General features: G+C 36.4%; 1 protein-coding gene across 19 annotated transcripts in view; it reads left to right on the forward strand.

The window, feature by feature from the left end:
* The window catches only part of TRDN (triadin), a 229,716-nt gene that overhangs the window by 85,170 nt on the left and 137,755 nt on the right, over nt 1-6,791 (forward strand). The window lies entirely within an intron of this gene.

Genomic DNA, 6,791 nt, shown 5'->3' on the forward strand with positions numbered 1-6,791 from the left:
GAATATTTAAGGACACTCTAAACCTTACCAGCTTTTTGTGTTCAGTTATTTGCTTGACAAGCTCTCCACTGGTACATCCCTGAATTGGTTGGGTCTTTTTCTCATCTCTACCTTGTGCCTTACATCCTCTCTTGACATGCCCAGGCTCAGACAGAGCTGGTAAATCCTAAGGCTGTAGCTGAGAAACTCTCACAAAGGGGGGAGAGAGAGAGGATGCAGATTTTTGTGGAGAGAAAATGAACAAGCTTGGGATTCAGTAGGGAGAGGGTTCCATTAAAAGAGGGCAAAATACTGCATTTCCTCTAGGACCTCTAAAGTTATAAACAGAGGGACTGCTTTAGGCTCAGAGGGGGAGAATGATTAGGCAAAACTTCCAGAGACTCAATCATGCTTTGATTTAAAAAATAACACCCTGTACCAATGTGAATGACCTAGTTTCTGGATTTACACAGCTGTACCATCAACAATTCATATAAGAAATACTTTCATGGAGATCTTCAAGATCTTTTTTACAGTTCTCCTGACATTTACAAGCAGCTTCAAAAAAGCCCTTTTTTCCCAGAAGGCTCCCTGGCCTGTTTGACCCTCTCCTGAGGCAAAGCAGACATGCTGTAGGAAGGGACAGCTTGGGTTTTTTTCAGTTTTGACTTTTCCAGATACAAGACAACTGGGAAATCCATGAAGGGGAGCAGTGAAATAGAGAATGAAGACTGTAGTGACTTGAATTTCAGAAGATAAAAGACATGACTCTTCTCTTCCAGTTTGTCTTGTGTCATACCAGTGTACTATGACAGACTTGTAGTAAGAAACCACAGGTTAAAGAGCTGAAAGACATTAAATGGACATAGGGTGATCAGATGGCCTTGCAAGTGAATGTAAAACTAGGGTGATAGGTTTAGGCTTCAAAAAGTGGAAATGAGTCTTAAAGTATCTTTAATAATCTAATTTTATGTCAAGTGGAAAAGGACTACCTTTAACATCTCCCAAAGTCCACCTGGGGCTCCACCTGTAAAGTGACTGCTTTTTGACCTCTCAAGTCACTTGTTGAGCCCTGAAGTTAAATGTTGTGGATGGTTGTTGTGCTGAAGCCAAATGCATTTTTGTGGGAGGGAAAAAAATAAAAGAAAAGCATTACCTTGAAAACAAGCTTTATTCAACCCACCAGCTGTGAAAAGCAATGCTGGAACAGCCAGACTCCAGAAACACTACCCACTGTTTCTGAGAAGCAAAGTAGAGGTCAGGTATGATCAGCCTTGATTTATGGAAATCATTGAGAGGAGTGCCACCAAACAGTACTCGATTAGTTTGTTACTGTCTTTCTCAGGCAAAGTGCTCATTTTACAGTGTCCTTTTGTGAACAGAGGTATTACTGTAATTCATTTTACTGAATAAATAAATGTGGGGAAAACACCCTTTAATACCCCTAATATCCAATTAGATTTACAAACTGGCATATTTTATCCTTTTATCTGTCTATATATTTTATGGTAAGGAACTTTGTCAAAACAAAGATTTCTGAGCACAAATCAGCTGAGGAATTAAATTACAGTCACCTTGATGCTGCGATTCTTTCAACCAAGGAATAATTTCTACCAATCACAACATTACCATTTGTGAAGGAGAAAAAAAATTTTTCATAGAAAATTCCTTTGCATAGACATATTGGGATTTTCTGTGATTGATTTCATCAAACATGAATTTCCGATTCTTTAGGCAAAATATATAATATCACTATTAGTAATATTATTCAGCATTTTTTCTTACAAAGAACTTTTGCAATGTTTCTATTATTAAAAAATCATACATTACTATAAGATTTGGGGTTTTTTTAATATAAATATTAAGCATGAATTTATAGAAAAGTAGTTCACTTAATATGGCACTTTATAGTGCTCAAACAATTAACATTACAAGTAAAACTCAGTTCCTTAGGTTTCATTAATAAATACACTTCTTAAAATAGATCAAATAATGCATTTTGTCAGTCACATCAATCCGTAGGAGGTAAGAGTTAATGCTCTTATGTTGATTTTAACAAATGAAGCTGAAATATTTGTCACTTGTTCAAAGTTTCATCATGACAATGCAGTCTCAGCTATAAAAAATGAATTAAATATACACAGGGAATTCAAGGAAGCCATATAAGGAAGAATTTTTGCCAAGATGCTTCATGCAGCATTAGCTGGTTTTCTTGTTTTGCTGGTTAGTATTTGTCCTTGATACTGACAAATTTCATAGATGTCTTCCTTTAAACCACAGTAATTATATCAATATCAAATAAATTCTAAGAGATATTTTATTTTTTATGAAAGAGAAGTATTTGAAGTTCTCAGCACTTTGCAATGATAACAGTGGAGTTTTAGCCACAAACTCATTTTTTCTAATCCAGAAGTTCTTCACATGAATATCATGATTGCAACAGTGACCAGTTGGGTTCTACTGATACATTTAAAGTTGGACCACTTGAGGACTACTACACGTAGTATAAAAAAACTGCTTTCTGATTTTATGTCTTGAGAAATGGGCTTTAAAAATATTTTTTACCTTCTGTCTAACATGCTCATGATAAGTGACAATATCTCAGAGGAACTGCTGAACTACCTTTCTTATATTTTCTGGTCCCTGCTCTACAGTTGCTCAGCTGAGGCAGTGCTGTCTCAGCATTAACAGATCACGCTGCCCAAACTGTTTTGTACTCCTTTTGTCTGCCTGTAGAGAAAGAATTAATATGCATTTCTTTCAGGATTAGTTTTCCAAGTTTTCCTTATAAGGATTAAGACCTTAGGTGGAAAGCTTGGTTATTTAAAAACATTAGTTCTGACTGGTATCTTTATTTTTCTACTGGCATTTCTTAAGTCCAAGATAGCATTTTTGATGCAGAAGGTCACTGACATATAGTTTAATGGATATAGTCTATTCCACGTATTTGATAATTTGTTTTATATTCCTGTATTTTGTTCTATTCCTAATGTTCTTATTCATAATTTATTTTTTATTGGTAGGAGAAAGGCTTCTATTCTAGGAGAAATTTTAAAACTTGTTTTCATAACTATTTTTTTGATATTAGAGAGTTTGAAATCCTCACCCATGTGGAGGGATTTCAGGCACACTAATTGGTCACTCTTTCAGCATGGAGCACATGATTCTCTAAGTTAACTGGACCTACTCTATTTATTCCCCTTGTGCCATAAGTCTGTTTCCTACTCTTCCCCTGCTTTCCCTGCAATGCTTGCCAGTCACTGATCTGGCAGATCAAGGAGCTGTTCTGATGAAATGCTTTTTTTTGTTTTGCAACTACTGAAACTGGATTCTTGCATGTCTGTGTTTCTGCATGGCACTTCAGCATGTTGTTGTGCATGCTGAATTAACAGTGATAAGTATGACAGGTATTTAGTCATGAGATGCACTTTTTTTTTCTCACAGGCATTTTATTTATCTTGTGATGTGAATTTGTTTTCTTTTTAATCACTTAGAAGTCTATTTTGCATGCATACCTTTACTCTGTTCTGGTTCTGGTTAAACCACTTTCATTTCACAGTACACCCAACTCATTACTGGATGATCTTTACAGTTGCTTAATTTGTGACAAAAATAGTGAGAACACAGATGTGGTATTATTCACAATTTAGACTTTCTAAAACCTTAGCACTGAAGCACATGATTGCCCTGTAGGGCTTGTATCACTACATAGCTGTTTCCAGTAACAGCTAGACTGCAAAGGAATGTGGCCATATCAATTCCTTTCATCAATGTACCCTTATGTTTACTGTGTACTTCCATGCCAGGGTCTCAAAGCCAGTCCCAAAGCCAATATGAAGGCCAATGTGTTGTAGACAATTTTACTTACCTTGAAAAAATATATGACTTGGAGAAATTCACCAGGATTTCTGGCATGTGTACATTGCAAGAGGGTAAAACACAGGGTAAAACAGTCATCCCACCTTCTCATTAAAATAATCGTTGAAGCCTCACCTTTTGCACTTATGCTCATAAACACCACTCCCCTGCACCCCTACCCCCTCCCCCCACCCCCCAAACAAACATGAAGAGTCAAGAAATTAAGGCAAGTTATGATGAGTATCCATGGGGAATCTTGCAGACTGCTTGGTCCTGGAAAGTGTAGACTGAAAATCCCTCATGTCTACAATTTTCTTCCAAGGCTTACCTCTTCCTGATTGTCAAGAAATATTCTGTCAAAGAGAAGGGGGTATTGCTATTACACAATATGGCAAGAGAATTTCAAGACTATCATTATGATATCTATTATACTTATCATTATGATGATATCCAAAAAATATGGAGATACTGATGTGAAGGTACGTCAATATTGAAAGATCATGCTCTATATTGCTGTGGAAAAAAATACCTAGAACAATAAAGACTACTTTAGAAAGTAAAAATGCCTGCATTTGCTCTGGGTGGGCTGTAGCACTGGAACTAAATACTTGCCCTCTGCTGTTCAGATAGCAAAACGCTTTAGGCTCTTGAACTATTTTTAAGTGTCACTCCTACTTGATTAGACTAGGATGTGTTATGGATATCTCAGTGACAGGGAGTGACATTTCAGCTTGTTACGTTACATTTACATGGAGACAACTTTGATATAGTTTCCCTGGGGATATATTTAATGTAGTGCAATTAGAAAAAGAAATAAAAATCAGTCATAATAAATAAGAAAGCATATTATTAGATTGCTGTTTGGAGATATTCAGCATGAAAGACTTTCAACTGAGTTATGGGCTTTCACATTTCAGAGTAAATGATAAAGGAATATTATTTTTTTCCTATGGAGAGATGCTTTCTGGTGCAAGCTACTCAATAGCCCTGTCCCCAGTAGGAGAAAAAAAGCAAGCCAGATGTTTTTTAACTCTTTACTTTTTTACTGCCTGCTGAGGAAAATATTGTACTCCAAAATTTGAAAAGATTCATAAAGATTCATCTGGATTCTTCTTTTTATCCATCAATTTATAAAAAAAAAAAATTGTTCACATGATGAAACCCTTGCCAACCCATTTGTTTCTATGGATGGCATAAATGGCCATGATTGAATGAAAGAACTATTTATTTCTCTAGTAATATCCTGGGAGAGTTTTCAATATTTTTCAAAGACTTTGAAAGGAAAGAATTAATGAACAGTAATTTTAAACACATGTATGAGAAACTAAAAATTAAGTTTTAGTTATTTAAAAGTATTCTAACTTATTTATTAATGTGCAATTCTTACAATAAACATTATCTGTCATTTATAGTTAAATATTCCTTCTTTAAACTTCTATTCAGCTATGAGAAACTATGAGAGGATATCCACTATGGGAGGATATCCACTATAAGAGGATATCCAGTCATTTTAACAAGACTCTTGCCCCCAACCCACCCCAAAAACTGTCTATTTTGTCAAACCCTGAAATGACATTGATCTCTCAAAGGGGATGTTATCAGCATGCAATCCTGACACCATCCCACAGAGGCAAAACAACTACCCATTATTCCCAGTTTATATCATCCCACTGTGAATCAGAGCCAGATGCTGGCACATGAAGCTGCATCTGTCAACACTCTTGTGGCACTTCATTGTAACTTGGCCAAAAAATTTCAAACTACTCACTCTCTTGGAAACAGCTACAAAGGGAATGTGAGGTATTCTGCTTCTGCAGAAAGGAATGGATGTCTTTCTTTGATAGTTCACTGCAAGGCATTCTGAGGGTCAAAACTGAGAGGTACAAGAGAAAGCCACAAACCTCTGCTGATGAAAATTAGTCTAAATCTTCGATTTTAATGGAAAGAAACCAATTTAAGCTGTGAAGGCAGAGAAATGAGAGTAACCAAATTATTCTCACAATTGCATTACATTTATTGCTACTATTTAGTATTTAAAACATTTCACATAGTTCAGTAAGCAAGCTTCAAATGAAGGTTGATTTCAATTGAGGATCATAAAAAGACTCAACTACTTGAATTTTGAAAAGTAAGCTATTTAGAAAATAAAGGCAAAAGTTGAATGCCAAAACACCCCTTCTAAACTGCTAATAGTAAACAAATAGTTTCCTATTTAAAATGTAAAAATAAGTTTAGCAAGGGACTTTGTAAAATAGTAATTGAGTTTAATGACTCATTGTCATCATTGATTTCCAGTTAGAATTATTATAGCAGATACTGATGATACTGATGGTTTTTTAACTTACAAAAAGTAAGTTAAAAATGGAAGCATTCCACAGGCAGCTTGAAGTAGCCTCAAAGTCGCAGGCACAGATTCTTGGGAGGAAATGTAACTATCCTGATATCTACTGGAGAAGTAACACAATGAGGCACAAACAGTCCAGGAAGCTCCTGTAAATTGATGGCAGCTTCCTGACAGAGGCAGTGGAGGATCTCACAAGGAATGTTTGCCTCATAGTGACAAACAGGGAAGGCCTTATCAGAGATGTGAAGGTTGGAGGTTCTGCCTTGGCCATAGTGACCGTGAGATTGTGGAGTTCAGCAATGAGCAAGGAAGAAGCAGGGCAGCAAGGAAGATTGCAACCATGGATTTCAGGACAGATGACTTTAGCCACTTTAGGTATCTTCCTGAAAGAATCCCATGGCAAGAGACCCCATAGGAAGAGAGGTCCAAGAGACCTGGCTGAAATTTAAGGATCACTTCCTCCAGGCTCAAGAATGATGCACCCCAATGAACTAGAAACCAAAGAGGGCAAGAGACTTGCATGGATGAACAAGGAACTCCTGTCATTATTCAAGTGTAAGCAGGAAATACACAGGAGATGGAAGCAGGGTCATGCCACTTGGAATGAATA

The sequence above is a fragment of the Passer montanus genome, unplaced genomic scaffold, assembly GCF_014805655.1.
Source record: "Passer montanus isolate IOZ18808 unplaced genomic scaffold, ASM1480565v1 scaffold2, whole genome shotgun sequence".
NCBI lineage: Eukaryota > Metazoa > Chordata > Aves > Passeriformes > Passeridae > Passer > Passer montanus.